At 41.0% G+C, this 24,077-nt stretch overlaps 1 pseudogene; it reads left to right on the top strand.

The window, feature by feature from the left end:
• The first annotated feature begins 21,156 nt into the window (after positions 1 to 21,156).
• LOC140070245 (4-galactosyl-N-acetylglucosaminide 3-alpha-L-fucosyltransferase FUT6-like) lies at positions 21,157 to 22,176 on the top strand (annotated as a pseudogene).
• Positions 22,177 to 24,077: the final 1,901 nt, after the last annotated feature.

Genomic DNA, 24,077 nt, shown 5'->3' with positions numbered 1-24,077 from the left:
CATAAATGTAGCCAGGTTGTCCCTTAGAAACGCTTCCTTGGATACGACCACCTCACATTTTGTCAGTCGTGGCCAGAAATGTTTATCTATGGCAGATTAATTAAACTAAATGTGAGTGCCCAGACTAGAATACCCCTTTAACTGTATGTTGTATTCACACTAACATATCTCCTCCTCTGTCTATGTGTGATTGAACAGTATCTCTTTTGAGTGTGGGAGATCAGGTCCAAAACATTTTGGTAAGTAATTGTTTTGACCCTACAAAACGGGCAGTGACATTTACCTACTGAATCTAACATGGGTGTCTCTGTTTTTATCTAAATGAGTAGCTGTGTATTTCTAAAGTGGGACATAACACTCTGGTTGCAATGTTTTCCCCATCTTATTAGAAATTCAAAAAAAGTATAAAAGTTGCTCTAAAAATGATACAATAACTCTCTATGCTCATAAGAGATTTTTCCTTTTCTTCTTAACTGTGAATTATATGACATCTCTTAACTCCACCTCTATGACAAGAGCTGAAGTCTTGACATTTTCAATTAGTAGTTCAGTAAATTATTACAAGTCTTCACTTCAGACACGAAGTTCCTCAACATGGTAGGTGTCCTCTGTATTCTGTATTTAGAAGCATACTATATATATATATATATATATATATATATATATATATATATAATATATATATATGGGAACTTTTCTCCTTTGCATATAGAAACAAAGCATTACACATACAGGAGGATAACTGTGTCTGTTTCTGCCTCTTGACAGTAACTTGCATCTAGCTGAGGATCCGGTTAGTGAATGATACTTGTCAATTGATTTGTGATACAGACATTGTACTTAAGTTGGATTTGCATGTAAGTCAGGACTGTATATTTTATAATTGTAGCTCCAGACAAACATTTGTTTGTCCCAGTGAAAATTGGATTTTCTAAATTTACTGTAAAGGATTATCAATAAAACCTCATTACAGACACCTTACAGCGGATCATTACAGCCTGGGAGTAAAGTACAGCATCGAGAGAGGGGTCCGTCTATAACTATGGGTCGTCTTTAAGTCAGGTGTCCTTAAGTAGGGGACCACCTGTATATATATTTGACATATTTTGAGAAAGGCCGCAGGGCTCAGGGGCTGCAACGTTGAAACATATGGAAAGAAGAATATTCGGATTGTTTTTCACCAAAATTCTTGGAGTGCTGCTATCTTTTTTTCTTTTTGTATGTTGAGGAACTGTGATCTAAGTTCTTGGCTATGCATTCAAGTCTAATTGTTTGCTGTATGCTGTATGTGCTGCTCTCCTGCATAAAAGGTGTTCAACATTTGCGGAAAACTTCAGCAAAGTAAGAATACTTAACCCCTTACCAACATGTGACCTAATACAGTAATCATGGGCTGAGCCCCCTTAAACCCAGTAAGTCTTTGCTGCATATTGCTGCTGATTGCCGCCGTAGAAGCTGCCGGCGGCCCTCAAAAAGCTGCCGGCCGCATCTTGCCGAGGATTGTCGCTCCCCGTGACGTCATCAGGGAGCGGCAATCCATTGCCATGACAGCCTCGGGTCTTCCGAAGACCCGAGGCTGCTCCGGGTTAACCTATTCATTACAATGTGCTATCAGCACATTGCAATTAATGAAGAGTCAAATCCCCATATACTGCCATACTGTAGTATGGCAGTATATGGTAGGATCGTCCAGACAACCTAGGGTTAAAGTACCATAGGGAGTCTGAAAAATAGTAAAAATAAAAATTTTAAAAAAAGTTTAAATAAAAAATTATAATAAAAAAACCTAAAAACTCAAATCACCCCCCTTTCCCTAGAACTGATATATATATAAATAAACAGTAAAAATCATAAACACATCAGGTATCGACGCATTCATAAATGTCCGATCTATCAAAATACAATAACAGTTTTTCACTGTTTCACTGTTAACCCCGTAACGGAAAATCGCGCCCAAAGTCGAAAATGGCACTTTTTTGCCATTTTAACAAAAATAAAAAATTCTATAAAAGGTGATCAAAAGGTCGTACAGTCCTAAAAGTGATAACATTGTAAACATCATCAAAAGCCACAAAAAATGACACCTCCCAAATCTCCGTATACCAAAGTATAAAAAAAGTTATTAGCGCCAGAAGATGGCAAAATCCCAAAAACATTTTTGTATAGGAGGTTTTAATTTTTGTAAATGTATGAAAACATTCTAAAACCTATACAAATAATGAAAGAATGAAGTCAACATGTCACTTGGGGCGTACAGTGAAATCCGTAAAATCCAAGCCCACAAGAATACGGCACAAATGTTTTTTTTTTTACCAATTTCACTGCATTTGGAATTTTTTTTTTTTTATACATTTTTATTAAGTAATAAAGAAACATGGTACAGTGGTATTATTGAAGTACATTGAAAGCGGTATAAGTACAACTTATTGAGCAGTACATATGTGCTTGTAGGTAATAAGTAGAAGCTAACGTACATATCATTGTTAGTGATGAATTGTAGATCTGCGCAACATTACGGAGCTGGTAAGTCCATGAGAGGTATACATACTTCCCAACTCAGCAAGGGAACTTCGGCAATTATAATGGTAAAGTAGTCCCCTTGAATTGTGGGTCTGGAGGTTATGAAGAGCACAGCAATTTGTAAAATGGCTTTAAACAATTGGTAAGATTATACCATGACACCAACCTATCAACCTTAAAAGGAATAAAACATATGTAAGAACAGAAGAAAAAAGAAAAAAGGAGTGACCTGTAGATACAGAATTGGTCTAGTCCAGACATCACGTGCAGGTGGTGCAGAGGGGGTTGGTTATCCACATTTGCCAATTGTCTGTGTATTTTTTAAATCTATTTTGCTGTAATGCTATGATTCTCTCGAATGTGCAGGTAGAATTGATTAGGTTAATAATTTCGCTGAGTGGAGGAGGGTTGGGATTTTTCCAGTATCTGGTAATTACCAGTTTTGTAGCCATTAAAAGATGTGCTACTACTGTTCTGTGGGACACTTTCAAATAATTTATGTCTATTAACAATAGTGCTGTCTGTGGCGTGAGATGAAAATGCTGGTTAATCATATTGTTAATGATTTCAGAGATCTTGCACCATAAAGGAACGATAACTGGACATTCCCATAGTATGTGTAAGGTAGTGCCCTTGGCTCCGCACCCCCTCCAACACAGCGGTGAGGTATTGGGATAGATGAGGGCTAACCTCGCTGGTGAAAAGTACCATCTCAATTGCGTTTTGATAATTGCTTCCTGGAAAGCTGTGCAACGGAAGGTGGAGTGAGTAAAACAGAAGGCTTTAAACCATTGTGTTAACTGGAAAGTTTTGCCCAATTCCTTTTCCCAACCTAGAATGCTAGGGAGTTTAGATGTTATGGGGTTGGATTGTAAGGTTTTATAAATGTATGACATGCCTCTTATGTTGCCTTTTGTGTTGTTTAGAAACTGTGAGAGTGTTAGAGGGATTTCCCGCTTATTAGCTATATTTGCAGTTAGAAATTCTCTCACTTTAAGATGAGTGAAAAATTCTTGTGCTGGGAGGTCAAACTTATCTCTTAGAGTTGAGAAGGTGAGGATTTTCTTGTCAGAGATTAACCCCTTAACGCTGAAGCCACTTTTCACCTTCCTGACACGGCCCATTTTTTAAAATCTGACATGTGTCTATTTAAGTGGTTATAACTTTGGAACGCTTTAACATATCCAGTTGATTTTGAGATTGTTTTTTCGTGACATATTGTACTTCATGCTGGTTGAGAAATTTAGTCAATATATTTAGTATTTATTTATGAAATAAATGGAAATTTGGCAAAAATTTTGAAAAAAACAATGTTTTCCAAATTCAAAATTTTCTACTTTTTGGAAAGTTGGTCATATCACTAAAATAACTTGATAACTAACATTTTCCATATGTCTGCTTTAACTTGGCATCATTTTTCAAACCTCTTTTCCTTTATTTAGGATGTTAGGAGGCTTATAACTTTAGGTGCAATTTTTCAGATTTTCACGAAAATCATCAAAACCTACTTTTGGAGGGTCAGTTTAGTTAGAAGTGACTTTATAAGGCCCACATGACAGGAAACCCCCACAAATGACACCATTTTAGAAACTACACCCCTCAAAATATTCAAAACAACCTTTGGGAATTTTGTTAACCCTATGAGCATTTCATGAGGGTGAAAGATAAATGAAAGTGAAATTAGAGAAATGTAATTTTATCTTACTATAGATTCATTGAACACTAAAATTTGCACCTTCACAATGGGTTAAAAAGGAAAATGCATTATACAATGTTGAGGGCAATTCCTCCTGAGTATGCAAATACCCATTTTGTCACTGTACCCTGCTGTACGGGCACAGGGGGGCACTTGGAATGGAAAGAGCGTTGTTTTGTTTTTGCAGGGCAAATATGGCTGAAAAAGTTTTCACGTGTCAGGATGCATTTGGAGAGCCATAATGGTACCAAAACAGAGGAAAGCCCCAACATGAGACACCATTTTGGAAAGTACACCCCCTGGAGAGTTTAGCAACGTGTAATTTGTGTATTTTTCCCAACAGGTGTTTGATTCAATTAGGCCCCAAAACGGAAAAAAGGTGAAAATTTTCTAGAAAAAGTCACTTTTACCCCAAATTTTTGTAAGCCACAAGGGATAAAAGATGAAACAACCCCATAAATGTGTAAAACTATTTCTCCTAAGCACAGAACTGCACCACTTTTGCATGTAAAGTGTTGTATGGGTACACAGTAGGGCTCAGAAGGGAAAGAGGGGCTTTGGCCTTTTAGAAGCCAGATTTGACAATCATCCTTTACATGTGTCAGGATGCATTTGGAGAGCCCTAGTGGTACCAAAACAGAGGGGAACCCCAACAAGTGTCACCATTTTGGAAAGTGCACCCTTTGGAGAATTCAGCAAGGTGTAATATGTGTATTTTCCCCTACAGGTGTTTGCTTCAATTAGGTCCCTAAAAGGAAAAAGGTGAACATTTTCCCAAAAAAGTCACTTTTACGGCTAATTTTTGTATCCCATAAGGCATTAAAGATGAAACAACCCCAAAAAATGTGTACTAGCATTTCTCCCGAGTATAAAATTGCCCCACACATGCAAATAAAATGTTGTATGGGTACGCAGTGAAGCTCAGAAGGGAAAGAGGGGCGTTGGCCTTTTAGAAGCCAAATTTGACAGACATCCTTTACATGTGTCAGGATGCATTTAGAGAGCCGTAGTGGTACCAAAACAGAGGGGAACCCCAACAAGTATCACCATTTTGGAAAGTACACCCCTTAGAGAATTTAGCAAGGTGTAATATGTGTATTTGTCTGTAAAGGTGTTTGATTTAATTAGGACTTATATAGATAAAAGGTGAACATTTTCTTATAAAGGTCATTTTACTCCTAATTTTATATAGCCACAAGGGATAAAAAATGCAATAACCCCCCAATATGTGTAAACCTATTTCTCTCAAGTGTAGAAGTACCCCACATGTGTATATAAAATGTTGTATGGGCGCACAGTAAAAGGAAAGGGGAATGTTTGCCTTTTAGAAGCCAAATTTGACAGAAATGTTTGACATGCATTTGGAGAACCCTAGTCGTATAAAACAGAGAAGAATCCGAAAAGTGACCCTAATTTTTGAACGCACACCCCTTAGAGAATTTTGCAATGTGTAATATATGTATCTGCCCCTACAGGTGAATGATCCAATTAGGCCCTAATCATTAAAAAGGTGAAATTTATGTAAGCCACAAGGGATAATATATTAAATAACCCCAAAAAAGGTGTAAAACTATTTCTCCCGAGTGTAGAAGTACCCCACATGTGCATATACAATGCTTTATGGGCGCACAGTAGAGGAAAAGAGGGATGTTTGTCTTTTAGAGGCCAAATTTGACAGAAATCCTTCATATGTGTCAGGATACATTTGGAGAGCCGTAGTGGTACCAAAACAGAGGAAAACCCGAAAAGTGACCCTAATTGTTGAATGTACACCCTTTGGGGAATATAGCAAGGTGTAATATGTGGTGTAGTGTAATACACGTGGTGAAATGAGCATTTTGAACATACAGGTGGTTTCCAAATACGATGTGCAATGGAGTCCAAGATGGAAATTTCAATTATTTCTGGAAAGTTCAGTGCCCGTTATGTGGCGCCCCTTATGAAATAATGGAGGGGTATAGGGAGCAACGGGACATAACAGTTGTTATTATTCATTTTACCTAAATTAATTCACAATAGGTTGGGCGTGAATTGTGAATGTCTAGTGTATAAGGAGGTAGAATATATCAAGGGACCAACTAAACTTTTGTCACTCTGGAGTTGTCGCAGGTCTCTTAGTAGTATGTAGTGTCCATCCTTAGTATGTAGTGTCCATCCTTACTCCTCTTTTGGAACAGACTCTTTATTGAGTCCTACCTTTAGAAGCAGCAGAATTCACCGGGAAAATGCTGTCCTGGCAAAACACAGGAACATCTAAACCAGAGGTACTGGGGCCCCGTCCTTCTTGTCCCAATATTAGTTTCCTAATATCTTCCTCTTGAAAACGGAGAAATGATACGGCAGGACATGCACATTGGAACAGCTCGTAAGAGTTGTACAGCATCATCTGTACAATGTGCACGGCCAGCGCTTTTGTACCATATCTTCGTTTTTCGTAGGGAAATTATCGCCAAGTGTTGCTCTTATTCACCCTAGCGATGCCCATTGTGACGAATATTGCTGCTTTTGGCTGGACCAAATCGACCAGCCAATAGCGGCAAACATGGACAGAGGGGGGCAACAAAACCCCTCTGGACCGCAAGGCACAATTGGTGGCTTTCAGGAACAGCCGCCACCCTGCCCCGATCACCGTGTCTACAGACACGGTGATCGGTATTACTGACGTCATAAGTAAATTCGCTTCTATTGGCTCGTCTGAATTGATGAGCCAATAGCAGCGATAATAAACTGGGGGGGTGTGGGGGGGACGTAACCCTTCTGGTCCATGGGGCAGGATGGATGGCTGTGAGGAACAGCCGCCGTCTTACCCCGATCAGTGAACAGCCGCCGTCTTACCCTGACCGGTGTTGGCAAGTCACTACCCGCCGCACCGTTCTATAACAACGCTCGTTGGGAATAGGCTATACAATCTTTATTTATTTTTTAAGCAATTTAGACAAATAAGGGCTTATTTTTTGCGAGACGAGATGCACTGTAAAAAAAAGCTTAATTTTAGTGGGTTTTTAGCTTATTGAAGCAATTTTATTAACTTTTTACGTGTGGAGGAAAATAAAATCATCAATTCTTGTTTTGGATTTTTAGCATTTTTTTGGGGGGGTGTTCACTGTAGCATAACAATAATATATTATCTTTATTCTACGGATCACTACGATTACGGTGATACCTCATTTATATAGTTTTATTTTTATTTGTCCAATTTTATTGAAGGAAAACTAGAATAGAAAAAATTGCATTTGTTTTAGTATTGCCATTTTTATAGCGGCATAATTATAGTATTTTTTGGTTAACGGAGCTGGTTGTAAGCTTATTTTTTGCGTGACAAGTTGCTCTTTTTATTGGTATCATTTTGGTGCTTGTAACTTTTTCGGATCACTTTTTAGAACATTTTTTGTAAAGCAATTTGATAAAAAGTTTTAATTTTTGGCAAGTTTTTGGGTTTTTTTTTTACCACGTTCACCGAGCGGGTCCAATTATGATTAGGATTTATTGTACAGATTGTTACGGACGCGGCGATACCAAATAAGTGGGGTTTTTTTGTGATTTAGTGTTTTTTATACTTTATTACTTGTGTAAAGGGAAATGTGGTGTTTGGGGGGACTTTCACTTTCTTTTATTATTTATTTTTATTGTAAATAACCTTTATTTATTTATTTTTACTTTTTTTACTGTTCCTGACATCTAAGCTTGAACAAGTGATCTTCTGATCACTTGTTCAAGCTTTTTTACAGGTTACACAGTGCAATACAGATGTATTGCACTGTGTAATGTAAGACACTGAGCATGCTGCGCATGCCCAGTGTCTTACAGCCGGGTCCTGCCAGGAGGCACGGACCCGGCTTCCGGAGGAAGATCTCGCAGCCCCGGGCACCGGCAGTCCCGGGGCTGCGATCGGAGCAGCGGACCCCCCCGGTAAGCGCCGCGGGGGGGTCCGATTCAACTCTAGTTAACTGTAAAATGCCTCTAACACGCCGCGGTCAGCGCGACCGCGGCGTGTTAGGGGTTAACACCCGCGATCGGAGAAATCTCCGATCGCGGGTGTTAGAGGCGGGTGTCAGCTATAACATATAGCCGACACCCGCAGCTTCTGGCGCCGGCTCCGTTCAGGAGCCGGCGCCAGAAGCTTGACGTAATAGTACTGCATTTTGCGGGAACGCACCTCCCGCGATGCAGTACTATTACGTCAAATGTCGGGAAGGGGTTAAGTTCTGAATTGAGGATATACCAGCCGTTTGCCAAGCGGATAACTTATGTCCGGGATCTGGCTTTCTAAAAGGTGGTGGGGAAGTTGTTAAGGTGGTAGAGCTTTGTATCATGTTTTGAGGCAGCTAGTGTCATCTTCCAAGCCCAGTCAGAGACTGAGATGGCTGAAATGTATGTGGGTTTAGCAGGTAATTGCCAAAGGCCAGCTAGAAGCCTATTTTTTAGTGTGGAGTTTCTGTTTAATTGTGTCTCTAATTCTACCCAGGCTTTGTCAGGCGTGTTTTTCCACCAGTGTATCAGTTGGTCGGTTAAAGCTGCCATGTGGTAGAGGGCCAGATCTGGTACTCCCAGTCCACCTCTGTTTCTGCAATTAGTGAGCGTATGGAAAGCAATTCTAGGTTTTTTATCCTGCCATATAAATTTCCTCATTTGAGAGTGCACTGCTGTGAAGAAGGATTTAGGTAGGTGAATGGGGATGGTTACCAAGAAATTTTGGTAAGATGCACATTTTATACGCAGCAATTCTACCAAACCAGGATATAATGCTTTTGGAAAATGTGGATAGTTCCTTTTCTATATTAGATAGGAGGGGAGAAAAATTATGTCTGTAGAGCTTGTAGGTAGGGGAGGTTAGTTGAATGCCAAGGTATGCAATGGAGGATGTTTGCCAGTCTAGGGGGTATAAGTTTTTCAGGTATTGCAGTTGCTCAAAAGGGATAGCAACAGGCAAAACCTGTGATTTAGAAGTATTCATCTTATAATATGAGACTTTGCCATAATCTTCTATTATGTTGAAGATGATAGGGAGGGCGGTGGAAGGTTTAGTATTCATTAATATAATGTCATCGGCAAATAAGGCGATTTTGTGGTCAGTGGGGCCTATTTTGATACCTGTAACTTGTGGGTGAGACCTAATCATTTCAGCTAGCGGTTCTATTGACAGTATGAAAAAGATGGGGGATAAGGGGCAACCCTGTCTGGTGCCATTAGACAGTGCGAATTCCTCTGATAGAAAACCGTTAGTGTATACTATAGCCGTAGGGCTTGAATATAAAGCTTTGATAGCTGTAAAGATGGGCCCATTGAAACCAAACTTGTTTAAGGTTGAGAAAGCATAGGACCAATTCACACGGCCAAACACCTTTTCGGCGTCCACCATCATAAAGGTGGTTGGGATGTTACGGCGTTCACAAACTTGCATATGGTTGGTTAGTCTGCGAGTGTTATCTGGAGCCTGTCTTCCTGCAACAAAACCTACTTGATCATTCTTGATCAATTGGGGAATAATTTTTTGTTTTGGGTCTCCAGTTCATGAATTTTCTTATGTATTAAGTTTACCTCTCTTTCTCTTTCCTTAATAGACATTATGTTGAGTTTGGAAAGCTCACCACCTATAAAGGCTTTGTGGCTGATCCAGACAGAAGATGGGCTAATTTTGTCTATGGTGTTAAATTTAAAATATTCCTTAAATGCCGTTCTGAGTCTTTCTGTGTACTTGTCATGGGCAATGATAGAAGTCTTTGCCCTCCAGACAAAGTCGCTATGTGAGGACAGGTCGTCCATGATTTCTATGGTAACAGGGGAGTGGTCCGACCATCTAATATCTCCGATTGTGGAGTTGGTCGTTCTGTCTAATAATGATTTGTCAATAAGTATATGTTCGATGCGAGAGTATGTTTGATGTCTATTGGAGAAGAAAGTGTAATCTCTCTCATTACTATGCTGTAGTCTCCAGATATCATATACATTTTGAGACCATAGGAGAGATTTGAGCGTGAAGGTTCTGTGTGTATTTGTGGAAGTTTTGGAAGTGTCTAAATTGGAGTCATTAATTGCGTTAAAATCCCCAGCGATTATTAGGGAGCCTTTTTTCTTTTTATCGATTAGTTTCCTCACAAAGGAGCCTTGTTTTTTGTTGGGGACGTATAGTGTAAGGAAGGTTGTTCATTTTGCATATTAAAGTAATATACCGACTTTCAGGGTCCATTATTTGTTCCTCTATTTAAACTGCCAGTGAGGAGCTGAAGGCTATCAGGAAAAGTGGGAATAATGGTGGGGTAATTGTTGTGGGAGATGGTTATGGGGTGTTTGCCTGATAGGTGTGTCTCCTGGACACAGAGGATATCTGCTCTATTTTGATTTGCTTCCTTCCAAAGCGTCGCCCTTTTAAAAGGGCTGTTGAGACCTTTGGCATTTATTGAAAATAATTTAATCCCCATAAAGGCAGTGGCAGTATCTGCAATCAACGCCCTCCGGAGTAATGTGGGATGTATCACCTATGTGTGTTGGTGTAAAGAAGAATATCATTTGACTATGGTCACATAAACAATTATTAACTAAACTAACAACATTTAACACAGAAGAGCGACTAGTGGATGTCTCTCGGTAAAACAGAGAATAGTACACCTTGAGGAGATATACCGTTAGGTGCATTGACTGTGGGGGAGAGTCCAAATATGTGGACATGAAGTACTCCTTAATAGTCTCGTCTCATTAAATCTTAGCAGGTATGATATACTTTACCACCCGCTCATCTTCTTCTTCTTTCCTTTAGGTGGTTCCCGATGTATGCTACTCTCGGTCAAGCTGTTTGGGGGGACCTCTGTTGCTTGCAGGTGTTGAAATGTCCCTTGCTATGTGCCAGTTGTCGAGGAGAGTGAATCCTTCTTCTAATGACTTGACCACGTTGATGTTGTTGTTCCTTTTTATCAGGATTTTCGTGGGAAATCCCCATCTGTACAGGATTTCATTTTTTTCTGAGGATTGTGGTTATTGGATTCAATGCTTTCCTTGCTTGTAGGGTAGCGGCTGAGAAGTCGACAAATAGTTTCAACTCTGTATACGGAGTAGGAAGATCTGGATGTCTTCTGGAGTGAGAAAGCAATTGTTCTTTAACATGGAAAAATGTAAAGCGCGCTAGCACATCTCTGGGTATGGATTCTGGTAGGTTAGGAGGTTTGGGGACTCTATGTGCTCGGTCAATACTCAGTTCGTAGTCAGATAAATCTGGAAGTAGAGTTTTGGTAAGCTGCTGTACATAGGAACGTAGCATGTGTCCTTGTACTAATTCAGAGATCCCTCTTATTTTGACATTGTTTCTTCTATCTCTGTCTTCAGTCTGTTAGCTTGGCTTGAATTAAATGGATTTTGTCTTCCAAGCTGTTGTGGGAATCTACTAAATCGTTATGTGCAATTGTTATTGCTTCTATTTTGGATTCTGTATGCGAGACTCTGTCTCCAATGTCGTTGATTGCTGCTTGCATAGGGGTAATAAGAGAAGCTATATCTCTGTTATCTATGTTGAATGATAAACGGAAGGCCTCATGCATGGCCTTTAGTTTGACCATCTTGTCTGACACTTGAAATTTAGCAAAGGCATCCGGGGTCTCTGGGTTATTAGCCGGCATACATTCATATGAGTTACTATCTTGTATTCTCTGTTTTTGTTTCACTGGGCTAGCTGTGGGAGAAGATCCCTGCTGTAATGCTTGCTGCCGAGATAGGGAGTTTGAGCTAAAGTCATCTTGCAGCTGCAGGGTTAATGGCGGCATGCTGACTTCCTCCTGAAGTTGCGGAGGTGAGGGTGCTACGGAAGGAGACCTCTGCGGTAAGGTGTTATCCCATGTGGCAGGGACCTGGAAGGGAGAGCTAGTCCCCGGTAAACTCAGGCTGTTACCTGTGGTTTGCTTCTGCAGCGGCAGTTTGGAGGGCCGCGCTGTCTTCCTGTGATGCTGATGCAGGCGAGCCGCCGCCATTTTGTGACTGCGAGGTTTCGCTGATAAAAAAAGCTATAATGGGCTTGTTGCCCGATGTGGTTCCGTTCCGCTTCCTTTGCGCCGGTAACACGGAGGCTCCCGTTATGGTCTTAGGTCGCTAGGACTCACTGAGTCGGGGGTAAGTATGCTGGTTCAGGTGCTGGTGACACGGAGCTTCTCTAACATGCGGCCATCAAGCTCTGCGGCCAGACCATGCCCTGCATTCGGAATTTTTTTTCAGCTTCCCAGTACACGGCATGGAATATTAAATACCACCATTTTGAAGTGTAATTTGTCACGTAGAAAATAAGCCATCACACAGCTCTGCACATGGAAAAATAAAAAAGTTATAGATTTTTGAAGGTGGGGAGTGAAAAATGAAAATGCAAAAACGAAAAAGGGCTGCGGCGGGAAGGGGTTAAATCGATTCAATTAACAAAATGCATAGTGAATGAGCAATAGAGAAATTCAAAATCACATCAATATTTTGTGTGACCTCTGGTTGTAAGGAGTTTTGGAAGTGATAGTATGATGCCTGATCTCAATATCATCCAGCCTGTGATGGATTTCCTGTGAGAAATGGAAGCAAGTATACATCTACATATACAGAAGATCTGTGGTTAGTTCGCCAAGATGTTTGAAACACGTTCCCTTCTAAAATTCCCACAAAAACTGTGTGCAAGGGTACCGAAAAATGAATTATGTCATGAAGGCATCAATTGCAGTGATATGAAATACATGTCTCATTTTTCTATTTTCTTTTTCTTTTGTTAGTTAATAAAACTATTATCCCCTCCATTTTTAAAAGCCTAAAAAATATTGGAAATGTATAAATATATAAACATCTATGTTGTATGCATACATACGTATAGTCATAAACATATACATATGGACAAATATATATTGTTTGTAGTGAATTATTTCACCATTTTACTGCTGAATGTGACACAAAATAAAGTATTTTAAAGGGAACCCGTCACCAGGGACCTCATTTTCACTAAAGACAGGTTACAGAAGCCCAGTACAGCTGCATTGCAGCTTTCTCTAAGCATTTGCATTACAATATAATTGTGTGTTATAACTTACCTTGCACCCTGACAGAATCCTCTGTGTAGTCCCAGGGGTTAGGCTTTGGTTTGGATGCATTTAAAAAACCAACACATGACTTGAGCTTTTCTACACACAAAACAGAACAGAAGCAGACATCACTGTCCATTTTGTAGTGGGTTTTGGGTTGTTTCCCTTTAATTTATATGTACATTTTATTCACATATTTATACACTCATATACACACATGTATACACTTTTATATATCAATATGTACACTTATTACTCATACACACACCTATACACTTAAAAAAAATCAATAAAAAAACCAACAAATATAAATACAATACATTACCAATCTATTATCATTCCAACAATTCATACAATACACTTTACTCACTTTATTACCCCTAACATCTCACCCTAACGTACCCAAGCCACATCTTCCTCCAAATATGAAGACACCCAAGACAGGTATAATCCAGACTTTAATCTTACTGATCTGAGCTTGCCATTCCAGAAAAGAGGGACTTGAGGGGTAACCCATCTTCTAGCCATTCTGAATCATGCCAGTAAAATAATTTTATTTTTTATTTAATTTATACACGCACAAAATTCTGCTACATCTATACACACACAGATTCATCTACACTCACACATAGCTCTGCTGTAGAGATGAGCGAGTATACTCGTCCGAGCTTGATGCTCGTTCGAGTATTAAGGTACTCGAAACGGCTCGTTGCTCGGACGAGTATTTCCCCTGCTCGAGATCGAGCATTTAATTAAAAAAACACAGTGAAGAACAATGAAGAATAGAATAAAAACAGTGAACACAGTGAACACAGGATCATCGGGCAGCACGGGGGAGACATCGGGCAGCACGGGGGCAGACATCGGGCAGCACGGGGGAGACATCGGGCAGCACGGGGGAGACATCGGGCAGCACGGGGAGACATCGGGCAGCACGGGGAGACATCGGGCAGCACGGGGGAGACATCGGGCAGCACGGGGGAGACATCGGGCAGCACGGGGGAGACAGACATCGGGCAGCACGGGGGAGACAGACATCGGGCAGCACGGGGGAGACAGACATCGGGCAGCACGGGGGAGACAGACATCGGGCAGCATGGGGAGACTTCAGTGGAAGAAGAGGAGCGATCCCGGGACAGCGTATCACCCCGACAAGTAAGCAGATGTGCCGAACATCTGTAATCTATTCTTCACTGTGTTTTTCACTGCGTTTTTCACTTAAATGATCCTGTGTTCACTGTTTTTATTCTATTCTTCACTGTTCTTCACATCTGTTAACTTGTCGGGAGATAATATACGCGCGGAACAGTGAAGAATTGATTGCAGATGTTTCCATACATCTGATCACTTATCAGAAGACATTCTTTTTCAATTAAATAACACATTTTATTCCTGAACCATGGTCCCTTTGAAAAATGCTCGGGTCTCCCATTGACTTCAATGGGGCTCGTTATTCGAGACGAGCACTCGAGCATCTGGAAAAGTTCGTCTCGAATAACGAGCACCCGAGCATTTTAGTGCTCGCTCATCTCTACTCTGCTGCATCTACACTCACACATAGCACTCACTGCTACATCTACACTCATACATAGCTCTGCTACATCTACACTCACACATAGCACTCACTGCTACATCTACACTCACACATAGCTCTGCTACATCTACACTCATGCATAGCTCTGCTACATCTACACTCACACATAGCTCTGCTACATCTACACTCATGCATAGCTCTGCTGCATCTGCACTCACACACATACTCACATAAACACAGTCAGCAGCTGTAAAGTTATGACAAACTATAAATCATTTCCCCTGGTGCTAATAGAATGAGGATTGTAGAACATGAGTCATGTTTCCTCTTTTTTAATACTGTGTCTTGCCTTTTACTATTTTTGAATGACATCAGTTAAGGTCTTTGAAGAGATCTTTTAGGAGAAGAAAGAAAAGGTCTGCTCTTCCTGAATTACTGCCTCCCTCTATACTTTTAAAACTTCAGGGGCGTAACTTAAGGGGGTGCAGAGTGTGCGGTCGCAACCGCCCCCGATTTGTCATGCGTGCAAGCTGGCGCCGATGCACCAAAATCAGATCGCGTGCAACACAATCCCCGGCGCGATGTGGCGCAAAGCTGAATCCGTCGGGAAACCCATTAGTAAATAAGCCCCAGAGGTATACATTTCCCCAATTTTACTGCATAAAAACTAATTTGTAGAAAATGCAGTTAATTTTAGACAAATCTGGTAAAGGGCTTATTTTTTTGCAAGAAGCTTGTTCTTTGTAATGGTCTTCTTTTCATTTCACTTTTTAGAGCATTTTTTTAAAAGGTATTAATTAAAAATGATCTTTTAGGAATATTTTTTGGGTTTTTATTGCAGGTCCAATAATGATTCTGTTTTATTATACACGTTGTTACGGAACCAGCGATACCAAAATGTGGATGTTTTTATTATTGTATTTTATTCAATTTTTCTGACTAAAAACTAATTTGGAGAAAATATTGTTCATTTTCAGATTCATAACTCTTTTATTTTTCGGCTGACAAATCTGCTAAAGGGCTTATTTTTTTGCGAGGGGAGTTGTTCTTTTTAGTGATCTTATTTTAGGGCGTGTAACTTTTTAAAATCACTTTTTAGAGCATTATTATTAGGGTATTAATTAAAAATGATAATTTTTCAGAACGTTTTTCTTTTGCGGCATTCACCGCGTAGGTCCAACAACAATTCTGCTTAATTATACAGATTGTTATGGATACGTCAATACCAAATATGTGGGTTTTATACTTTATTAAATGTTTGTATGGAAATGTGTTATATTAGGGGCTTATTCTTTATTTTTATTTATTTATTATTATTTATTTTTTATTTATTTTAATGTTTTGCTCTGATCGCTGGTTCAAGACACTGCTTTACAAAACGAATGCTTACGCATGCTCAGACAGTTTAAAGTCAGACCCGGAAGTCAGACTCGCAACATTGGGCAGCTCCGGGGCACTTGGCAGACCTCGGGAATGCCCAGAAGAGGGCTTACTTAACCATGGTGTGTAAGGGGTTAACACTGTCAATCGGAGCTGGTGTTAGAGAATGGTGTCAGCTGGGATACACAACTGACACCTGCTTCTTCAGATGCCGGCTTCCTTTGTGAGCCGGACCCAGAAGCTGGGCGTAAGTATCTTCCCGCAAGAACTTACTATAACATATAGGTGTGCGTAGGTGTTAAATGACATCTTCCATTAGGATAAGGGATTGTAAACCAAGCACACTTCCATGCTGTTGTTGGCCCCTTCAGGCAGAATCTGCGCTTCTTTTAGTGTCTTATGCCTTTGTTTCTTTAAAATTTATGCAAATGAGCCTGAGAGGCTCTGGGCTCAATTAACAGCTATGGAGCCTGGAGCCCCTCAGGTTCACCTGCATAATTATTAACACCTTAGCGTTCTGCACTGGGCTTTAACGCTCAGCCTCCAATATATCCGACACAGAGCTAATGCTGGTTCAGCTTGTAATCGGAGCACTTGCGGTCAGCTCTGACCGCGGATGGCTGACCAGCGCAACTGAGGCATTTAAGTCGTCTGTCAGGGGTCTCTCCCCTATGATTACACGAGGACCCCAAGGCTGTCTTTAGGCAGTGGCTGTAAGATCCCGTCTGTGACAGGTGCATGTGCATAGGCTGACTGAGCTAATACCCTGCATTCAGTACTGCAGGATACTATCATGGACAAGTAATCAGATAATTAAACTAATCAGATAATAAACTAATAGAAATGCCCCAAATCCCCATAAAATTACATATAATGCGAAAAAGACCAAAATCATAACACAATCCCCACACATATAGGGGCACATTTACTTACCCGGTCCATTCGCAATCCTGCGGCGTGTTGTCCGACGTGGATTAACGTCCTGCCAGGATTCACTAAGGTTGTGCGCCCGATATCCACCAGGTGTCGCTGCTGCGCCGAGGTCCGCCGTGGTCCACCGGAGTTCACCATCTTCTTCCTGGTGCTTGTAAGTACGTGTCAAGCAACACAATTTTTTTTTAAATACTGCGGTTTTTCCAAATCCATCTGGTTTTCTGACGGCCATGCCCCCAATTTCCGTCGCATGCAAGCCGGCGCTGATGCAACACAATCTGATCGCATGCGCCAAAAATCCGGGGCAATTCGCCGCAAAACTGTGAAATTCTGAACATCCGACAAAAATGCGCAATTCGGACCCTTAGTAAATGTGCCCCATAGTATCAACATGTCCGTAACGACCCATGGAATAAAATAAATCATTTTTGAACCCGCATGATGAACGCCGAATAAAAAAGGCTCAAAAACCTATTCAATCTGACAAAAAAACGCCATAAAAAGTGATTAAAAAAAACAAATCTACTCCAGAATGATACTGGTGCAAAGTAAAACATGTCCGACAAAAAAACAAGCCATAAACCAGCTTTGTTGACATAAAAAAATTAAAGTGTTATGCCACATGGTAGACAGCGATGCAAAAACAAAAGATTTTTCCCCATATAAGGTTTTACTGTATTTTAGTAATTTAGTAAAATGTAAGAAAAAATATCTTAGTATGGTATCATCGTACTGATCCACCAAATAAAAATAAGATGTTTATTAGGCTATAGGGTGAACACCCAAAAAAAATCAATTTCATAATTGATGCTTTTCAACTCCTCCACGCCCCCCAAAAAGTTTATATGTTTTTAACAATAGAGGATACCAAGCCCAAAATGCTATCACTGGAAAATACATTTCATCCCAAAAAAAAGTAGCCCACACATTAAAGCTAAAAAACTAGAATTTTATTGGCCAAAAATGGGCGGCAATGTCTATAGGACAAAACTGGCATCTGCAGGGCACTCCTTCCTATCTGCACTTCGCTGTGCGCCAAAGCAAAAAGCAATGTCCACATGTGGGGGTCTCTGTACTCAGGAGAAATTGCATTACAAATTTTAAGCTGAGGTTTCTCTTCAATGTGTGAATTTTAGGGCTAAATGAACATATAGCCGATAAAATTAGACCATTCTAAATTTCATCTCTATTTTGTTTTAATTACTATGCTGCACTCAAAGGGTTAAAAAATCTTCCTAAAAGCAGTTTTTAGTAGCTTAAACATGTGAACTTTTGAAAATGGGAGGATTCGTAGGGAGATTCTAATAATTTTTAATTTATATATAAATGACTTGTTTAAAGCAAAAATTATCCCAAAAATTTCAGTGTAGAAATTTCGGGGAAAAAAAATGATACAGTCATGGCCAAGAGTCCACTGCATCAGGTTTTATAATGGCAATTTGCATATGCTGCAGAATGTTATAAAAATTGATCAGCTTAACAGCAATTAATTGCAAAGTCAATATTTGCCTAGAAAATAAACTTTTCCCCCCAAAACACATTTCAACTTCATTGCAGGCCAGCCTTAAAAGGAGCAGCTAACATCGTTTCAGTGATTGCACCAGTAACACAGGTGTGGGTGTTGATGAGGACAGGGCTGGAGATCAATCTGCCATGATTAAGTAAGAATCACACCACTGGACACTTTACAAGGAGGCCGGTGCTTGGCATCATTGTTTCTCTTCTGTTAACAATGGTTATCTCAAAAGAAACACATGCAGTTATCATTGCACTGCACAAAACTGGCCTAACAGGGAAGAGTATCGCAGCTAGAAAGATTGCACCTCAGTCACCAATCTATCGCATCATCAAGGAATTCAAGGAGAGAGGTTTCATTGTTGCTAAAAAGGCTCCAGGGCGCCCAAGAAGGACCAGCAAGCACCAGGTCTCTTAAAAGTGTTTCAGCTTTGGAATGGAGCTACCAGCAGTGCAGAGCTTGCTCAGGAATGGCAGCAGGCAGGTGTGAGGGCATCTGCACGCACTGTGAGACTGTGGAGACTCTTGAAGGAAGGCCTGGTGTCAAGGAGGGCAGCAAAGAAGCCACTTCTCTCCAGAAAAAACATCAGAGACAGACTGATATTCTGCAAAAGGTACAGGGAGTGGACTGCTGAGGACTGGGGGAAAGTCATTTTCTCTGATGAATCCCTTTTCTGATTGTTTGGAACATCTGGAAAACAGCTTGTTGGGAGAAGACAAGGTGAGGTGATACCACCAGTCTCGTCTCATGCCAACTGTAAAGCATCCTGCAACCATTCATGTGTGGGGCGGCTTCTCAGCCAAGGGAATCGGCTCTCTCACAGTCTTGCCTAAAAACACATCCATTAATAAAGAATGGAATCAGAATGTCCTCCAAGAGCAACTTCTCCCAACCTTCCAAGAGCAGTTTGGTGATGAACAATGCCTTTTCCAGCATGATGGAGCACCTTGCCATAAAGCAAAGGTGAGAACTAAATGGCTCAGGGAACAAAACATAGAGATTTGGGGTCCATGGCCTGGAAACTCCCCAGATCTTAATCCCATTGAGAACTTGTGGTCAATCATCAAGAGACGAGTGGACAAACAAAAACCAACAAATTGTGACAAAATGCAAGCATTGATTGTGCAGGAATGGACTGCTATCAGTCAGGATTTGGTCCAGAAGGTGATTGAGAGCTGCCAGGGAGAATTGCAGAGGTCCTGAAGAAGAAGGGTCAACACTGCAAATACTGACTTGCTGCATTAACTCATTGTAACTGTCAATAAAAGCTTTTGTTACTCATAATATGATTGCACTTGTATTTCTGTATGTGATAAAAGCATCTGACAAACCAGAGGGCAACAGATCATGTGAAAATCTAATATTTGTGTCATTCTCAAAACTTTTGGCCATGACTGTAAGCTGTCTAACGTCATATAAGAATAAAAGAACCTTAAAAACTGATAAAGATGAGATAAGGGAAATGTTAGTAAGTAACGAATTTGGGTGGTAAAACTATCCATCTCAAAAGCAGATAATTTAAAATTTTGAAAATGACAAATTTCTCAAAAATTTAGCAAATTTTAGTTTTCTTTCATAAATAGACCCCAAAAATTTCAACCAAATTTAATACTAACATAACAGGCAATGTTTCCTGAAAAAACTATCTCAAAATCATTTTGGTAAGTTAAAGTGTTCAAAAGTTATAACCATATGAAGCACATGCCATATTACAAAAAAAAGAGGCTGAGCCTTAACATACAAACTGGCTGCGGCTTGAAGGGGTTAAAGCCTTGTTTTGTAAAAACAAAGGCATCAGGAGCTTAAAGGGGTTATCCGGGTTTAAACATTTTTTTATGGCCGGGCTGGGGAGGGCTATTTAAACATAATAAACATGTACTTACCTCCTCCGGTGCTGCCGATGTCCCGCGCCGCGGCCCGTCTTCTCCGTGCGCCGGTTTCATTACACCGGCACACAGGGAGCTTCCGGCCGGCCGGATGCTCCCATGCGCACCATCTCCCAGCGCTTACAACGCTGAGAGGTAGGGACGGATGGGAGGAGCCGTCCACAACGCGGACCGGAAGCTCCCTGTGCGCGGCTTCCGTGCCCCTGTTTGTTTACAGGGGCACGGATCGAAGTGACCGCGGCGCGGGACATCAGCGGCGCCGGAGGAGGTAAGTCCATGTTTATTATGTTTAACTATCCCTCCCCAGCCCGGCCCTAAAAAGATTTTTAAACCCGGATAACCCCTTTAAAGACGAGCAGATCCTGTCAGTTTACTTGGTTTCAAACCTTCATCCTGGTGGTAGATTTCCTAAGAGGATATTTAAGAGGCAGTAAAGCCTATTGCGTAGTCTGATAAATCTCCCCTTTTATGTTATTCATTTTCATATCTTGTAAACAGTCATATATTTGCACTCCGGTCCATTGATCCACACAATAGTAAATCATGTTTTTTCATGTTTTTATCCTAGCTGCAACAATTTTTTCGCAAATATTTCAAAGCAACAAAAGACTTCAACAAAAATTGCCTCCTAAGTGTAAGAAAATATTTATAAATATCAGATGTACCAATGGAACCAAAAGTGAGCTCTTGGAACAGGTTTTTTTTATGCTACAAGTGAGCATCAGTTTTACGCTTATCATACTACTTTTCAAAACAAAAAAATCCAGCATTTACTAATAAATCAACAAAGGTTCTGCCGACCATTGTGTCGAGGGAATTAACTCTTATATTGCTTTGGACCTTTCCCTTTAGACATCGATTTCCTCTTAATACGTGTCCAAAAAAATTTGACAATTCTGGTTGTTTGTATACAGCAGACCGGACCCAGTATTCATCAGCACATGCGGTTGTACTCCACCACAGAGATGTTTGCACTACTAAGCGTCAACTACCTAAAACACCAAGACCATCTAACCAGCGCTGGATATGGTTTAGCAGAGAATATCCAAGTTATAGTCCAAGCCTTTCATTTATGAACGATCTTATCAATCTCACAATGTCCTACAGGGTTGACTCTGACATCTTTACTCCATATGGTTGGATAGAAAATCATAATGGAGCAATAAATTTTACCATCCCAAGGAAAACGAAACTAGCGACTTGGGCAATAAGTAACTGGAATCCAAATGAAACATTTAGAGGTTGATATTTATGGGAGACAGCGCCAAAAACTTCAAAGAGATAAACAAACAGAAATATTTTCCGCTTACAAATTCTACTTTGCGTTTGAGAATTCTATACATGTAGATTATATAACAGAAAAATTCTGGTACAATGCAATTTCCTTAGGATGTGTTCCAGTTGTGATGGGTCCACCACGTGAAAACTATGAGCGCTTCATCCCCAGAGACGCCTTCATTCACGTTGATGACTTCTCAAGTCCTCAGGAATTGGCTTCTTATCTCCTGAGTCTGGACAAAGATGAAGAGAAGTACAAGCAATACTTCAACTGGAGATCAGATTATTATGTGCCACCTCAGGACAACCCTTGGACTGTGTCCTACTGTAGAGTCTGTAAGGCCCTGAAAGACGCTCCACCTTATAGGACCATAGCGAGCATTGAAAAATGGTTTAAATAATATTTTTTTAAGGGGAAAGCAGATAATGATCATATATCAGAAGACATCAGAAATAATAAAATAAAAAAAGTGGAAAGTAATAAAATATAAAAATAAACCCTACCCAATTTTTCAAATTTAATACGATAACTTTAGAATGCTTTAACTTACCAAGGTGGTTATTAATTTTCTTTTTTCCATGACATGTTGTACTTCACCTCAGTAGTATATTTCAGTTAAAATGTTTTGCATTTACTTTTAAAAAAATTGAACATTTGGTGAATAATTTGTATATTGTTGTTAGGATGTTAAGAGGCGTACAAATCGATCAGCAATTTTCCAGATTTTCAAAAATTATTTTAGAGGCCTATTCATACTCATAGGGTCTTTAAAAATTCTTTTTTATCAGAAACTCCCCACAAACGTACCACATTTTTAAATTGCACCCCTGAAACTATTTATAATAGCCCTTGCTAAGCTTGTAAGTCTTTAAGCATCGGACATGAAATGGAGGTTCCACACATCATTTTCAAATTTTGACAATAAAATGTTTATTTAGCCCTAAACTTTACATGGTGATGCTGGATAAAATGAGAAAACACCTCTCAGATTTTGTTGTGAAGTTTCTTACGACTATGGCAATACCCCACATGTAGAGGTAAAACCCTTTATGGACCCATAACAGAGTGTTGAAGGGAAGGAGGGACATTATGCTTTTGGAAGGCAAATTTTGTTGAAACAAACTGCAGGTGCTATGTAGCATTTGCTGAACCTATAACATTCCAGAACAAGAGAAACCCTAAAAAGTTACCTCATTAGAAAACTAAACTAGAGATGAGCGAGCACTAAAATGCTCGGGTGCTCGTTATTCGAGACGAACTTTTCCAGATGCTCGAGTGCTCGTCTCGAATAACGAGCCCCATTGAAGTCAATGGGAGACTCGAGCATTTTTCAAAGGGACTATGGTTCGGGAATAAAATGTGTTAATTAATTGAAAAAGAATGTCTTCTGATAAGTGATCAGATGTATGCAAACATCTGCAATCTATTCTTCACTGTTCCGCGCGTATATTATCTCCCGACAAGTTAGCAGATGTGAAGAACAGTGAAGAATAGAATAAAAACAGTGAACAAAGGATGATTTAAGTGAAAAACACAGTGAAGAATAGATTGCAGATGTTCAGCACATCTGCTTACTTGTCGGGAGATACGCTGTCCCGGGATCCGCTGCTCTTCTTCCACTGAAGTCTCCCCGATGTCTCCGTGCTGCTCCCCGATGTCTCCGTGCCGCTGCCCGATGTCTCCGTGCCGCACCCCAATGTCTCCGTGCCGCACCCCGATGTCTCCGTGACGCTCCCCCATGTCTCCGTGCTGCCGCTGCCCCATGTCTCCGTGCCGCTGCCCCATGTCTCCGTGCTGCCGCTGCCCCATGTCTCCGTGCCGATGCCCCATGTCTCCGTGCCGATGCCCCATGTCTCCATGCTGCCGCTGCCCCATGTCTACGTGCCGATGCCCCATGTCTCCATGCTGCCGCTGCCCCATGTCTCCGTGCCGCTGCCCCATGTCTCCATGCTGCCGCTGCCCCATGTCTCCGTGCCGATGCCCCATGTCTCCATGCTGCCGCTGTCCCATGTCTCCGTGCCGCTGCCCCATGTCTCCATGCTGCCGCTGCCCCATGTCTCCGTGCCGCTACCCCATGTCTCCATGCTGCCGCTGCCCCATGTCTCCGTGCCGCTGCCCCATGTCTCCATGCTGCCGCTGCCCCATGTCTCCGTGCCGCTGCCCCATGTCTCCGTGCTGCCGCTGCCCCATGTCTCCGTGCCGATGCCCCATGTCTCCGTGCTGCCGCTGTCCCATGTCTCCGTGCCGCTGCCCCATGTCTCCATGCTGCCGCTGCCCCATGTCTCCGTGCCGCCGCTGCCC

The sequence above is a fragment of the Engystomops pustulosus genome, chromosome 7 (assembly GCF_040894005.1).
Source record: "Engystomops pustulosus chromosome 7, aEngPut4.maternal, whole genome shotgun sequence".
Taxonomy (NCBI): domain Eukaryota; kingdom Metazoa; phylum Chordata; class Amphibia; order Anura; family Leptodactylidae; genus Engystomops; species Engystomops pustulosus.
Note: the sequence above shows the minus strand (reverse complement) of the source record. Positions and strands in the feature narration are given on the sequence as shown.